This window comes from Geotrypetes seraphini, chromosome 7 (genome assembly GCF_902459505.1).
Source record: "Geotrypetes seraphini chromosome 7, aGeoSer1.1, whole genome shotgun sequence".
Lineage (NCBI taxonomy): Eukaryota > Metazoa > Chordata > Amphibia > Gymnophiona > Dermophiidae > Geotrypetes > Geotrypetes seraphini.
In genome coordinates, this window is record NC_047090.1 from 181504755 (window position 1) to 181520687 (window position 15933).

Sequence of the window (15933 nt, forward strand, 5' to 3'; positions counted from 1 at the left end):
TATTCTAGCACCCTTTAATATAACGGGCTATAAGACTAGTTGTTAAATATTATTTTATGATTTAAGATGGGCCCACAAGGTCTTTCTCTAACTTGTGGGAGCAAGGGGGGTTGGTCCTTGTTTGGAGGGGTTGGGAGGGGCATCGGAGCTGGTGCTGAATTATTCTATGTTATGTCAGTTTTTATTTGCCCCTGATACAGCTCATTGAAAGGGTGAAACATGATTCACGTCAGGCAATTGAATAAAGTTCTGCAATCATAGGATGTGTGCTCTGCTCTTTTGGACTGTTCCGTCAAAAGATTAGACAGAAAAAGTATCGATGGCATTTGAGATGTGATGTTGGCAATGAATTTTGTAATTATTACGACCAGCAACTGAATATCATTAATTAGTTAAGCATTACTATCTGTGGTCTATCCTAAGTCCAGATTTTGTTAAAGCTGTGCGTGTAAAAATCAGAAGCCAGCAAATTTATAAGTTTGGAATTGGGTAATCACGCTAGCTTTTGGGACTCTACCAGGTACTTGTAGCTTGCACTGGCCACTGTTAGATACGATAATGGGCTAGATGGACTCGTGGTCTCACCCAGTGGAGAAGCTCTTATGAGCTGTCCACAAAGCATAAATCCTTTTGAATTTCGGACATACAATCTTTACATAAAGACTTTCCAACTTTTTTTCCTGATATGATATGCAGAGGGCTCTAGTGAGCAAAACAAGTTCCCATATGTGTCTCAGGCACTAGGGGCTCTTCTTTTGGGTAAGCAAATAATCCATAAAGCAGTTATCTAATGCATGTAGAAATAGTTCTCCATGATTTTTTTTTTTTTTTCCAGAAAGGGTGGTAGATGCATGGAACAGTCTCCCGGAAGAGGTGATGAAGACAGAGACTGTGTCTGAATTCAAGAAAGGCTGGGATCGGCACGTGGGATCTCTCGGAGAGAGAAAGAGATAATGGTTACTGCGAATGGGCAGATTTGATGGGCCATTTGGCCTTTATCTGCCATCATGTTTCTATGTTTCTATAACCATAAAGTTCTATGACATCACAATGCAGCTATAAAGAGCCTTAGCCTTTAGGAAGAGGAGATACAAATGTTAGCCAATAGGGAGAGGAGGAGATAGTGGATGCTGCAGATGGACAGACTGGATGGGCCATTTGGCCTTTATCTGCCATCATGTTTCTATGTTACTAAAGTTCTGTGACATCACAATGCAGGTGTAAAGAGCCTTAGCCTATAGGAAGAGGAGATGCAAATGTTAAAAGCCTTAGCCAATAGGGAGAGGAGAAGATAGTGGATGCTGCAGATGGACAGACTGGATGGGCCATTTGGCCTTTATCTGCCATCATGTTTCTATGTTACTAAAGTTCTGTGACATCACAATGCAGATGTAAAGAGCCTTAGCCTATAGGAAGAGGAGGAGATGGTGGATGCAGTGGATGGGCAGACTGGATGGGCCATTTGGTCTTTATCTGCCATCATGTTTCTATGTAACTGAAGAAGATACATTTGTGTAAACCTTTGCTAAGTTCCTAAGAATTTATTCTGCTCTACTTGAAACTGTAGTTTGCCACTTATATTGTCTGCATTGTATAATTAGCAGTTGGATTTTTGCTTGGGAAGAGGAACTGTTGAACAGCAGTGACGACTTTTGACATCTACCAGAAAGACTGCAGCCAATCTTCGTCAGCCTCGGAACGGGACTTACTGATGGCAGGACAGAATGCCAACACTTGACCATGGAAACATGTATGCAAGACTCTGACCCTGCCAGCATAAAAATACGTGAAGAGCCCCAGCAAACAGGGGAAGATTTATTGGGAATAGTAAAGCGGAGAAGCTTTTTTTTTTCCAGATGTTCCCAGAGTAAAGAGTATTTACAGCCTTACTTCCTTTACAAAGTAGAAAGCTTATAGATTCCTTAGACAAATGTTTGCCCTGGTAAACGCAGTGCTGATGTCTTAGGGAATATATTATACCACTATCTTGTAAATGCACACTGTATATTTTAATGCTCCTGGGACCACAATGCCTCCATGCAGTGAGAGCATTTTTTTTTTTTTTTCTGTTCAGGTTAAACATCATTGTGGAACTAAAACAACCCCTAAAGGCTTACAAATAAAGTTTGTTCCTTTCTTTTAGAGGAAAATTTCTAGTATTGTTCGAACCGGTGAAACCGAATGAACACCATCCATTCTTCAAGCACTTAATCAATGTCCTATTAACACTCGAGCTATCTTCAGCAGCGTACAGTCTAAGGAAGCCGCAGGTTTCTCTAATTCCCCCATGCAAGCAGCGGCTGAGGCATGGTTTGATAATAATGTCACATTATAAAACTCTTTACTTGCTGGTCATGTATATGAATAATATTTTGAAAAGGTGTACGCTCTGTCAGTCAATTCATCGGCTCGATGCGCTTCTAAGATATCATAACGATTGCTTGTAGCGAGGAACCGTCGTGCCTCTGTATTTAGCCTGGTGATTGCAAAATCATCTTTTACTTTTCAGAATTATAATTATACATAGGCACCGAGCTCCAGTCGCCGTCAAAAGAATCAGCATGCTGTGACTGTCATGGCTTGAAGGCAGGAAATGAGCTCTTGCATTTTCAGTTGTGACATGGTTCTTTATTTCTGATTGCATAATAGCTCGGTCGTAAGAGATCATGAAATTAGGTTGATACAAGACTAAGGAGATAATTTTGGAAGACATCTACGGAGACAGACTTAAATTGTATTGGGGCAGACTTCAAGGTTTCAACGAAAATGAAAAACTCTGTGGAGGTGGTGATGTTCAAGATGCAGGCTTTATTTAAAACACTAGTCTTTAAGCCCGTTACATTAATGGGTGCTAGAATAGATGTATCTGTCTATCTTTCTTTCTGTCTCTCTGTCTCCTTACCGCTTTCTTTCTGTCTCTCTCAGTCCTTGGCCGCTGTCTGTCTGTCTTTTTTTCTTTGTCTCTCTTTCTTTGGCTGCTGTCTGTCTGTCTGTCTGTTTCTCTGGCCCCCCTGTCTGTCTGTAATTCTTTTTGTCTGTGTCTCTCCCTGGCCTCCTGTCTGTCTGTCTATCTCTCTCCCTGGCCCCCTGCCTATCTCTCTCTGGCCCCCGAGCAAACCAAGATTGCTGCCTGCCCCCCAGCACACCCTTCTCCCCCAAAGCAGTCCCTTTTCCCTCTCCCCCTCCACTTCCCTGTGCAGCAGTAGCACCTGTACTCTGTACGCTTCATCCAGGCCAGACACCCTCCTGCCGCCACTCAAACCACTGCACGCGCCGCAAGCTGATGCACACTGCATGCACTCAAGCCTCTGCCCGCTGCCCGCGCCGCAAGCCGCCCCATGTGCCGCAAATGGAATGCGGCCACGGAAGCACACAGCATGGCGGCAGGGATCAAGGCCTCCTAAGTGCTCTTGCGCGCTTAGGGTTTTATTATAGAGGATACAATTGATAATCCACATCAAATATATCTGGGACCTAAACCCTGTTGAGGTGTGGACCCAACACGGTCCGTGTTTCGACAATGCTGTCTTCCTCAGGGGACCCTATGAGTCCAGATATGATAGGACGTGGATTAAACACTGAAAATGGTACTCAATCACGAGTCTGCTCGGATGCGATGAGGAGAGCAGAACTGAATGCAATACTCAAGGTGAGGTCACACCATTGAGCAATTCAGAGGCATTATAACATCCTTTTTCTAATAACTCCTCGCATCTTGTTTGATTTCTTGGCCGCCGTCGCACATTAGAAACATAGAACATGACGGCAGAAAAGGGCCATAGCCCATCAAGTCTGCCCACTCTATTATCCCTCCCCAAACTACCCTCCAAGGGGTCACTCACAGGTGGCATCACCTCTACACTGGGCGGAAGGTTTCAACGTATTGCTTACAATGACACCCAGATCTTTTTCTTGAGCACCAAGGCGGACCCTAATATCCGGTAACTATGATTTGGATTATGCATCGCAATATGCATCACGTTAAAGGTCTTCCTGCAGTTTGTCACAGTCCGCATGCGTTTTTTTTTTTTCGTAAATCTTTATTAGTTTTAAATTATTAACAGTGCAATACAGTGAACTTAAACATAAACAAATCAAACAAAAGCACTTTAAATATACAGTGGAACCTTGCTTTACGAGCATAATTCATTCCAGAAGCATGCTCGTAAAACAAAATTACTCGTATATCAAAGCGAGTTTCCCCATAAGAACTAAGAGAAACTCGCTTGATTCGTTCCCACCCACCCCCACCCCCTGAGGCCAGCGGCGCTGCTCTACCCCCCCCCAAGAGCCGGCATTGCTCCCCCTGCTCATGAAGGACCCCCCCTGCGTGATCCACCATCCCCCCACTCGTGGCGCCCCCCCCCCCCGCGATCCGGCAACTCCCCTCCCCGCTCATGTTGCACCCCCCCTCGGAGAGAACGGGAACCCGAAGGCCTTGAGCAGATCTTCGGGCACCAGCATGTCCTATGCATTGGTGCCGGTGCCAGTACCAAATGGGGGTAAGGAATGTGATCGGGTGAGTGGGTGCCTGGGGGGTGCCAGATCGCGGGGGGGGGGGGAGTCGCTCATAAATCGAGGCACGCTCAGTTTCCGAGGCGCCGATTTTGCGAATGTTTTGCTCGTCTTGCAAAACACTCGCAAACCGGTGCACTCGTAAACCGAGGTACCACTGTACAAATATTTCAACAACAAACATTTTCACCCCCTCCCCTTAACTAATGAAAATTAAACCACATGTATAATTTCAATAAAATAGATATAATCTATATATATAAAATCGGAGGTATGTATGTGTGTATGTATGTGTGTGTATATGTGCCGCAATCACGCAAAAACGGCTTGACCGATTTGAACGAAACTTGGTATGCAGATCCCTCACTACCTGTGGTGATATGTTCTGGGGGTCTCGCGGCCCACCTGCACACGTGGGCGGAGCTACAAACAGAAAATCAGATTTCACCCATTCATGTCAATGGAAAAAATATAAAAAGCTGCCATTCTCACTGTGACCAATTTGGACAAAACTTGGTATGCAGATCCCTCACTACCTGGGGTGATATGTTCTGGGGGTCTCGCGGCCCACCTGCACACGTGGGCGGAGCTACAAACAGAAAATCAGATTTCACCCATTCATGTCAATGGAAAAAATATAAAAAGCTGCCATTCTCACTGTGACCAATTTGGACAAAACTTGGTATGCAGATCCCTCACTACCTGGGGTGATATGTTCTGGGGGTCTCGCGGCCCACCTGCACACGTGGGCGGAGCTACAAACAGAAAATCAGATTTCACCCATTCATGTCAATGGAAAAAATATAAAAAGCTGCCATTCTCACTGTGACCAATTTGGACAAAACTTGGTATGCAGATCCCTCACTACCTGTGGTGATATGTTCTGGGGGTCTCGCGGCCCTCCTGCACACGTGGGCGGAGCTACAAACAGAAAATCAGATTTCACCCATTCATGTCAATGGAAAAAATATAAAAAGCTGCCATTCTCACTGTGACCAATTTGGACAAAACTTGGTATGCAGATCCCTCACTACCTGGGGTGATATGTTCTGGGGGTCTCGCGGCCCACCTGCACACGTGGGCGGAGCTACAAACAGAAAATCAGATTTCACCCATTCATGTCAATGGAAAAAATGTAAAAAGCTGCCATTCTCACAGTAATTCAAAACCGGCTTCACCGATTTGAACGAAACTTGGTATGCAGATCCCTCACTACCTGGGGTGATATGTTCTGGGGGTCTCACGGCCCACAACTCTATTTTGCTTGCTCAAGGGTGGGTTCACCCAAGAATTTATATGTTCTTGCTCCAGGAGGTGAAACTAAAATTGTTGTTTATAATCACGTTTTGCGTTAATTTTATTGTATTCATTTTGTCAAATATTTCACTTTATAATTTGAATATTGTACTTTTTATTAAGCTGTAAAAAAATACTTTCATTCACCACTATAAAGTATCTTTATTTGAATCCATTTACAGTGTTATTGCTATAATTAAATACCCGTGCAACGCCGGGGCATCAGCTAGTGAATAATAATTATAATATTTTCCCATCTCCCTCCTTCCCACCCTGGATGTGTAAGGAGGACAGATAAAAAGAAAAGGTACATTTTAAGAAAAGGTGCGTTTTAACAACTTTGAACAGTTTAGTGTCATCTGCAAATTTAATCACCTCGCTCGTAGTTCTAATTTCCTATTGACAAAAACAGTTTCATTAGCATTATGAGAGCTGTAAGACAGTAAAATCAATGCCAGATGAAGTGACTGGAACAATTTTGGTCAGACTGTCCAAAATAATGCAGAGTATCCATCACATGCCTTTGTATGCCCTGGGGATCTTCGGTGGATTGATTTTCTTAATTTAATTTTACATGGATATGATCGTATATGCCACTGTTCTTCATTGCAAGGCCCGCAAACCAATGGCAGCCCGCGGTGACCTCTTCTGCGGCTCGCAGCTCCCGACTGGGTTCCAAATGATGTTAGCTTCAGTAGCCAAGGGAGTGCCAGTTCTGTGCCTGGTACTTCCGTCACCGGGTTTAAAAGAAAAATGGTTGTAGCAGAGATGGTTTCTGGGAAAAATTCGAGTAGGCCAGCTCTGATATTAAGCTGATCTACTTCTAATTCTCTTTATTTGAAGGCTGTTGCATAACATTACCATTCGCACACCGTCACCTACAACTGAAAGCTAAACACCGTCAATCAATAATCACAAAACTCAGTTTTAATGGAATAAATATTTGGCCGCAGCTTCATTTATCTATCTTAATATTATCTCCATTTACAATACAATCTGTATCCAAAACCAAGAAACCCACAATGCATATTTAACTCCTCTTCCCCACCGAGAGCTTTTCGATGTCGAAACTAGTTCCTGTTAAGTCTTTAAACTTATAACATTCCCCCAAACATGACCCACGGTGGCACCAGGCCATGTTTTCCCTTGAAGTGGTGGCGTCTAGGCGTGTTCCATGTATTTATTTATTAACGGCTCATCTCCCGGATCCAACTGGGCCAAACCCCATTTCCTGGCCCCGCCCAAAGCTGCGACCCCCTCCCCCAACCCCAAAAGCTCAACCGGATCCACCCAAGTCCACATAAAATCTGTAACCACCCCCTCCCCCAACACTGACACAAAACATACCACCAGCACATGGGAGCGAAGGAGGGATCATTTTTTTCCCAGAAGCGGCTACTCACAGAACTCCCTCCAGCCTGCCACAACATCCAACCAATCCCGTGACTTGCTCCACCCTCATCACCTCAGACACCTCCCCAATCCTTTTTCTTCCTTACCTCCTCTTATAAACTTGTCAATCCTTATTCTACAGACCCTTGACATTCCTCATACAATCCCCTCACCCTCTGCTCTCACCATTTCACCAACACCACTATCCAATAAATATTACCCGCGTGTGACATCTGCTCAGCTAATGTTATATCACACCAGATGAATCTGGTATTCTATAAGATAAGTACTTTTTCAAGACACCTTTCAAGACATTTGCATTAATGTTCCATTTGATTGCTATGGACACCTTGAGCACGGGTGGTTACGGAGATTAGCCCAATGAATGATAAAAATATATTTTCACTTTCAAGACAGCATCTATCATTAAGTTGCTGTATGTAGGGGTGAATTTATTATCTGAGGGCATCCCCACATCAGACAATATTTATTCTTATGTTTCACGTGGCCCCTCTTTTTTCCCTGGTATAATGTTCGCAGAAACGAGGTAGGACACGAGACAATGGAAAGAAATTCTTGGATTCCTTAAAGATGGCTTCTAGGCTCATCTTCTGGTATGAATTTGCATTCATCGGCATCCATTCTATGAGTTAGACTTGTTAGTGCATGCTAAATCAATTTAATTCACATTAACCTACAAATTACATACATCATGTTAGGGCAACAGGTGCATGTTCAGAATTTTCCATTAAAGCGAACGAGAGATACAAACCAAGAAAAAAAAAAAAATCTAAAATTCAGGAAGAAAGCCCAAATGAATTGAGAACAACGTGAAAACTTTTGCCCTGTGCATGTCAACCTTAAGTTAGATTGTAAGCTCTTCTGAGCAGGAACCATCTATTATATGTCAAAATGTTCAGCGCTGCGTTTGCCTTTCATCGCTATAGAAGTGGTAAATAGTAGTAGTAGCAGGTGCTTCTGTCATGTCTGTCTGTCCAAGTTAGATTGTAAGCTCTTCTGAGCAGGAACCATCTATTATATGTCAAAATGTTCAGCGCTGCGTTTGCCTTTCATCGCTATAGAAGTGGTAAATAGTAGTAGTAGCAGGTGCTTCTGTCATGTCTGTCTGTCCAAGTTAGACTGTAAGCTCTTCTGAGCAGGAACCATCTCTTATATGTCAAAATGTTCAGCGCTGCGTTTGCCTTTCATCGCTATAGAAGTGGTAAATAGTAGTATTCTCACAGACTTACCATACTTTTTTCTTCTTTGTTGGGTCTTATTAAACTTCACGCATAATAAATGGAAAAAAAAAGAAATGTATGTGATTGACTGACTGAAATAAAAAGAAGCAGGTGTCTCATTCTATACTTCCAAAACACCTTGGAAGAAAAAATGTTTCAATAAAACATTAGGATCTTTCATCTTTCATTCTTTATTCCTTTTCTGCATGGTCATTGCATGCCAAATAATTTTCTCCTTTACTCTGAGCAGTTTTGAGATGATCTAAATTTACTTTTTTCTCTTCTCCTCAGATTTTTTTCTTAACGCTTCGTAATTGAACGTTGCTATTGTCATTACTGGGTAATTGTGCAAGAGTGAAAACTTTAAAATCCAGCTGAAGGCCAAATCGAATCCAGGTTCATTTCTAAGCCTTTTCAGGTATTTGCCTGTGTTTCCTGCGTTGTCTTCTAGAATCTTTGGTCTCTGGCTTTCTTTTCTGTTCCTGGTGCACAGCTTTTTGAGATTTTTCAATATGGCTTTTCAATTTTACAGATAAACATTATCTCTGTCTTCTTTTAAAATCCATTCACTGTCGCTTGCAAATAGTTTAGGGGCTCATTTTCATAAAAACATAAGAATTGCCACTGCTGGGTCAGACCCGTGGTCCATCGTGCCCAGCAGTCCGCTCACGCGGCGGTCCTTAGGTCAAAGACCAGCGCCCTAACTGAGACTAGCCTTACCTGCGTACGTTCTGGTTCAGCAGGAACTTGTCCAACTTTGTCTTGAATCCCTGGAGGGTGTTTTCCCCTATAACAGACTCCAGAAGAGCGTTCCAGTTTTCTACCACTCTCTGGGTGAAGAAGAACTTCCTTACGTTTGTACAGAATCTATCCCCTTTTAACTTTAGAGAGTGCCCTCTCGTTCTCCCTACTTTGGAGAATGTGAACAACCTGTCTTTATCTACTAAGTCTATTCCTTTCATTATCATAGAGAGGTAGCAATCTATCTGATACAGTTCAGACCTTACATTTCCAGCAGCCATTTTGTTTATGGAGGAAGCTGGATTTTTTTCCTGCTGAGCAATTGTACGTGATGCAGGATTTATTCAATCAGAAAAAGTGCCATATAGTGTCACAAATAATGTCCAATCACGCGTTAGAGTTTCTTTTACCTTCCCCTATATTTGAAGATTTCTATTACAGAGAGGATCTTTTGTCATACAATATCAAACATCATAATGCATGGACCCAACACGGTCCATGTTTCGACTAGCGCATCTTCTTCAGGGGTCCGAAAAGATCAATGTTCATAAGAGGAAGCCTACAATGAATTCTAAGACACAGAAAGTGTCTTCTATTATTGAGCATCAAAATACGCAGACCTCTGGTAGCTGTTAAGGTTTGAGAGAACCGTTCCTTGCAATGCCGGAATAGCAAAAAAAAAAAAAAAAGCAGTGAACTCACAAACCAACAGATGATTAAAAAAACAAAACACCAGATTGCAATAAAAAGAATAATATCTTTTACAAAATCAAAGGATAAATATCAATTTCTTTAAAACATCATAGTCAAACCACCCACCTGTTATTGGTTATTGAGAGCCTCTATACCGCTGCTAATGACTGGGGAGTCAATTCAGAGCAGTTTACATTGGCTTCAGTAATGGTGTTACAATACGGAGTTAGGGTGTTTCTGTGATTTCTTTTTTCCATGCAGGAGCTTCTGTAAAGGTGATACAGTACAGTGCAGAATTAGAAGGTTGCTTTTTTTTTTTTTTTTTTAACTGAGTACAGTGTTCCCCCGCAAATTGGCAATTCACGGACTCAGTTATTCGCAGTATTTTCTGACTGCCTCTTCCGGTAAGAAAATAAAGGGGATGAGTCCACGAATCAGCCTTCTGCACAGCCGATTCCTCCTCCTCTCTCCCCATGGACAGCCAATCAGCCTTCTGCACAGCCGATTCCTCCTCCTCTCCCCACCCTGGTCAGCCAATCAGCCTTCTGCACAGCCGATTCCTCCTCCTCTCCCCCCCCCTGGAGCAACCATGTATGATTTACTGCACCCATCAGTGCCCCAGCTGCCCTCTCCTGCCTTTTTACAGACTCAAAACCGCATTCATGGTTTTTCAAAATTTGTGGGTGTTCCTGGAACGGAACTCCCGTGAATGTCAGGGGAGTACTGTATATAGTATGGCACCCACACTAAAATAACTCAACCTGTACTAACGTAACTCAGTTTAGCAGTAGCCTGTTAATAACGCCCAGATAATCCTGAAAAACATCGACCCATAACCATCGTATATCAGAAAAACTGCAAAATAAAACTTTCTATGATGCACCTATCACTATGTAAATAGGACCCTTAGCCAAAGGGGTAAAACCTAAATAAGAACAATATGTCTGATAGTCAGCCCATGGCAGTAAGTGGTATCTCGGGCACTCGCAGATGCAGGATGAACTGAAACTAGATATCGGATGCCGGGGAATGTGCAGCCTACAGCATTCGATATTTGGGTATTACTAAGGCGTGCTAACCGATTTAGCACGCCCTAAATGCTACGGCGCCACACGTCCTCTTTTGGTACAGACCAAATCTGGCAACCCTAATCTTGGTTCGATGGCCAGTCCTTACCTTGCGGCAAGCAACACGTTCCCTTCCCCCGTTATCTCAGCATCAATAGCCAAGGGGGTGTCAGTTCTGTGCCTGATTCTTACGCCACTGGGTTTAGAAGGAAAAAAATGGTTGTAGCAAAGATGGTTCTGGGAAAAATTAGAGTAGGCCTGGAAAAAACTGAAGTAGGCCAGCTACGATATTAAGCTGTTCTGCTCCTTTTCTCCCATCCCACGTGGACAGCATCTGATATACTTCTAATTCTCCTTATTTGAAGGCTGCTGCATTAAGATAAGTACTTTTTAAGACACTTTTTCAAGACATTTGCATTAATGTTGTTTATTAGTATATGAAGACATATTTCCATTTGATTGCTATGGACACCTTGAGCACAGGTGGTTACGGAGATTAGCCCAATGAATGATAAAGGTCTATAATCACCTGCAAAGCAGCATCTATCATCAAGTTGCAGGTTGTAGAGGTGAATTTATTATATGAGGGCATCTCCACATCACACAGTATTTATTCCTATGTTTCACGTGGCTCCCTATTTCTTTTTTTTTTTTTTCTCTGGTTTATTTTGTTAAAATTAAATCTGTCGTCCTGCAGATTGTATCTAAGGAAAAATGTTCAGTGGAGTTTTATCTTCAGCTTGGTCATCCATTCAGATCATTTTCGGCTGCTAAAAACAAACAAACAGTGACATCCTTTCATTTATTTCCATTAAAGTCAATAGGTCATGCAATTTTGTTCTGTAACAGTGTTTTCTATCTACCTTCATGAAACTTATTAGCCGAGGCAACAGCACAACAAGCCATAAAAAGTGGAACTATGACCCAATATCCCAAAAGAAGAGCAAAAGACACTGAGAGCGCCGTGAAAACTGTAAGGCATCATCAGCGGGGCAAACCAAGACAAAGACAGGAATAAAGACCCCCCAAAGTACTGAAAAATAGGCAAACCAGTACTAAAATTGTCAAAAACACACAAAGTCCTTGTAGAGCAGGGATCTCAAAGTCCCTCCTTGAGGGCCGCAATCCAGTCGGGTTTTCAGGATTTCCCCAATAAATATGCACGAGATCTATGTGCATGCACTGCTTTCAATGCATATTCATTGGGGAAATCCTGAAAACCCGACTGGATTGCGGCCCTCAAGGAGGGACTTTGAGATCCCTGTGTAGAGGGACAAAACAGATCCGACAATGGCAAGAAGATTCCAAGGCTTCGGAAGAAGGAACACTGGCTGGGCAACCCCAAGGCAGCTAAAGCAGCAGTACCTTTAGTTCAGTGGTCTCAAACTCAAACGCTTAGGGGAGCCACTTTTGGATCTGTAGGTATTTGGAGGGCCGCAGAAAAAATAGTTAATGTCTTATTAAAGAAATGACAACTTTGCATGAGGAAAAAAACTCTTTATAGTTTATAAATATTTCCTTTAACAGTTAAAGGAAAGATTTTTTCTGCAGCCCTCCAAGTACCCTATGGGGCTCATAATAAAAAAAAATAAAAGTCTAAAAAGTGGCCTAAATGGGTACTTGGACGATCAAAAAGCCTGATCATCCAAGTACCCATAATCTAAAAACAGCTTAGGCCTTTCCCCTGCCTCTAAACGCATAGAGCGAAAAGAGGCGTTTTTAGAGGACGAGAAAGGGCGGGAGGTGGGTGAGAGGTGGGCTGACCTAGACCTAGGCATGCAATAGGTATAACCAAAGATTTTGACAGGTTGCCTAGTCAGCACTTATACATTTTGACTTAGACCAAGTCAAAACAGGTATAAGTGCCGAAAAAGTGGCCGATTCCAATGGGGGCATGAGGGAGCCCAAGACTTCCTGACCCGGCAGCACCTTGACCCCCCACCCGCCCGACACGATCATGGCCAGGAGGGAGCCTAAGCCCAGCGATCCCCAACTCCCCTCCCCACCCTCCGTTTCCGATGGGGCCAGGAGGGAGGGGCGATCCACAACCCCCCTCCCCCCCTGCTGATTCCGATGGGGCCAGGAGGGAGCCCAAGCCCTCCTGGCTCAGTGACACCCCCTACCCCCCCACTAAAATACAAACCCCCCACCGACCCCACGAACCCCCCTACCTTTAAATTGTTGGTCAGATGGATGGGTACCAAGCTGGCCTTAGGGCCTGATTGGCCCAGGTGGCTCAAATCCCACCCACAGGCGGGGCCTGAGACACCTGGGCCAACTGGAATAGACCCAGTAGGCTTAGGCCCCTCCTGTGGGTGGGGCCTTAGGCACAAGGGCCCAACACGGCCCGTATGCCTAAGGCTCCGCCCACAGGAGAGGCCTAAGCCTACTGGGCCTATTCCGGTTGGCCCAGGCATCTCAGGCCCCGCCTGTGGGTGAGATTTGAGCCGCCTGAGCCAATCAGGCCCTAAGGCCAGCCATTAAACGGATGGCTGGTCTGTCGGACGGACGGGCTTGGCACCCGTCCATCCAACCAACGATTTAAAGGTAGGGGGGTTGGGGGGTCGTGGGGTCGGCAGGGGGTTTCGTATTTTAGTGGTAGTTGTAGGGGGGATTCTGTAACCAGTGTTGTTTTTGACAAACACCGGTTACAGAATTCAGCTTTTAGGCGAAGGACTGGCCCCTCCTTCGCCTAAAAGCCCTTGCTTTGGGCGTTTGGAACTTAGGCTTTTTTTGGGTTCATTATATGTAGTAAGTGTAGACGTAGTGGTAGTCTGGGTGTTTAAACAGCTGAACGTAGAGGCAGGCTATTATTTTTTTTAAAAACCTCCTTTTGGGCGTTTTTTTTTATAATGGACATTTTCCCTGCTTCTACTTTCAACGTTTAAGGCCTTAGGCCAAAAGGGGACTTAGACTTTTTTTGATTATGCCCCTCTATTTTTTCTGCAGCCCTCACATTTAAAGTTTAATATCTTTCCTTTCTCAAAACTGACACATTTCAATCACTATATTGAAAATAAAATCATTTTCCCTAACTTTGTTGGCTGGTGACTTTATTTTTCTGTGCTTTTAACTATGTTTCCAGGGCCTTCTTGTCCTTTGACTGTTTTTCTCTCCGTCTTCACTTTCTGCCTTGCCATCTTTGGTATTAACTTAATATTCAATTTTTCTGCTTTCTTTTCAAAATCTACGTTTCCATGTCTTACCTTCCCTTCTATCTCTCTCTTCTTCCGTTCCTATTTCCATGGTCTGACATCTCTTTCTTTCCTTTCTTTCCCTCCCTCCTTCCTTCCTTCCTTTCCCCTGGTCTGGCATCTGTCTCCTTCCCTCCCCCAACTTTTTATTTCTTTCACCCTGCCCCTTATTTCTTTCTCTCTCTCTCCATGCCCCCTTTCTTTCTATATGTCTGTCTTTCTCTCTCTCTCCGTGCCCCCTTTCTTTCTTTTATTCTTTCTCCATGCCCTTTCTTTCTTTCTGTCTTTCTCTCTCCATGCCCCTTTCTGTCTGTGTCCCATCTCCCTTCTTTCTTTCTGTCTCCCTGTCCCCCCTTTCTTTCTCCCTACCCTCCCCCATTGGGGAACAGGCCACCACCGCCGCAATAGGGGAACAGGCCAGGTCTTAGCTCTCCCTGCTTATCTTCCCCAGTGCGAGGCCGACCAATTCTCACCACCCGACGTCAATTCTGCCATCCAAGAGGAAGTTCCGGGCCAGTGCCCGTACAGTCTGTTCATCCATATCATCTGCTATCTCCTTCTCTCTCTCAGAGATCCCATGTGCCTGTCCTATGCTTTCTTGAATTCAGACCCAGTCATAAGAACATAAGAACATAAGCAATGCCTCTGCTGGGTCAGACCTGAGGTCCATCATGCCCAGCAGTCCGCTCACGCGGCGGCCCAACAGGTCCAGGACCTGTGCAGTAATCCTCTATTTATACCCCTCTATCCCCTTTTCCAGCAGGAAATTGTCCAATCCTTTCTTAAACCCCTGTACTGTACTCTGCCCTATTACTCCCTCTGGAAGCGCATTCCAGGTGTCCACCACTCGTTGGGTAAAGAAGAACTTCCTAGCATTCGTTTTAAATCTGTCCCCTTTCAACTTTTCCAAGTGTCCTCTTGTTCTTTTATTTTTCGAAAGTTTGAAGAATCTGTCCTTCTCTACTCTCTCTATGCCCTTCATGATCTTATAAGTCTCTATCATATCCCCTCTAAGTCTCCTCTTCTCCAGGGAAAAGAGACCCAGTTTCTCCAATCTCTCAGCGTATGAGAGGTTTTCCATCCCTTTTATCAAGCGTGTCGCTCTCCTCTGAACCCTCTCGAGTAACGCCATATCCTTCCTAAGGTACGGAGACCAATATTGGACGCAGTATTCCAGATGCGGGCGCACCATCGCCCGATACAATGGCAGGATAACTTCTTTTGTCCTTGTTGTAATACCCTTCTTGATTATGCCTAGCATTCTATTTGCTTTCTTAGCGGCTGTTGCGCACTGTGCCGTCGGCTTCATTGTCATGTCCACCATTACCCCCAAGTCCCTTTCTTGGTTGCTCTCATTCAATAATATCCCTCCCATCGTATAGTTGTACCTCGGGTTTCTGTTTCCAACATGCAATACTTTACATTTCTCAACGTTGAACTTCATCTGCCATCTCGCCGCCCATTCCCCCAATTTGTTCAAGTCCCTTTGCAATTCTTCGCATTCCTCTTTAGTCCCAGCTCCACTAAATAGTTTTGTATCGTCCGCAAATTTTATTATCTCACACTTCGTGCCTGTTTCTAGATCATTTATGAATATATTAAATAGCAGCGGCCCGAGCACTGAGCCCTGCGGAACACCACTCGTGACCAGTGTTCCCGCTAAGGTGTGCTGGCCTGCGCGCGCGCACAAAATATTACATCGCAGCGCAAAGTTTCTCTTCACAGCGCACACACGCGTCGCAAAGGTAAGGGGAGGTAAGGTAAGGGGACGCATTGGGGGGATTGCACTTCCCC

The 15933-nt window shown here is 44.1% G+C and overlaps 1 long non-coding RNA gene across 3 annotated transcripts in view; it reads right to left on the bottom strand.

Moving 5' to 3' along the window:
• The window catches only part of LOC117364107, a 128507-nt gene extending 117374 nt beyond the window's left edge, over positions 1 to 11133 (bottom strand). For 2 of the 3 annotated variants that reach the window (XR_004540180.1, XR_004540182.1), the window contains exon 1: positions 10005 to 10268. This is a non-coding gene — a long non-coding RNA (uncharacterized LOC117364107). Of the gene's footprint in view, positions 1 to 10004; positions 10269 to 11054 lie in introns of those variants that run through there. The other variant, XR_004540181.1, reaches the window with a different exon arrangement.
• Positions 11134 to 15933: the final 4800 nt, after the last annotated feature.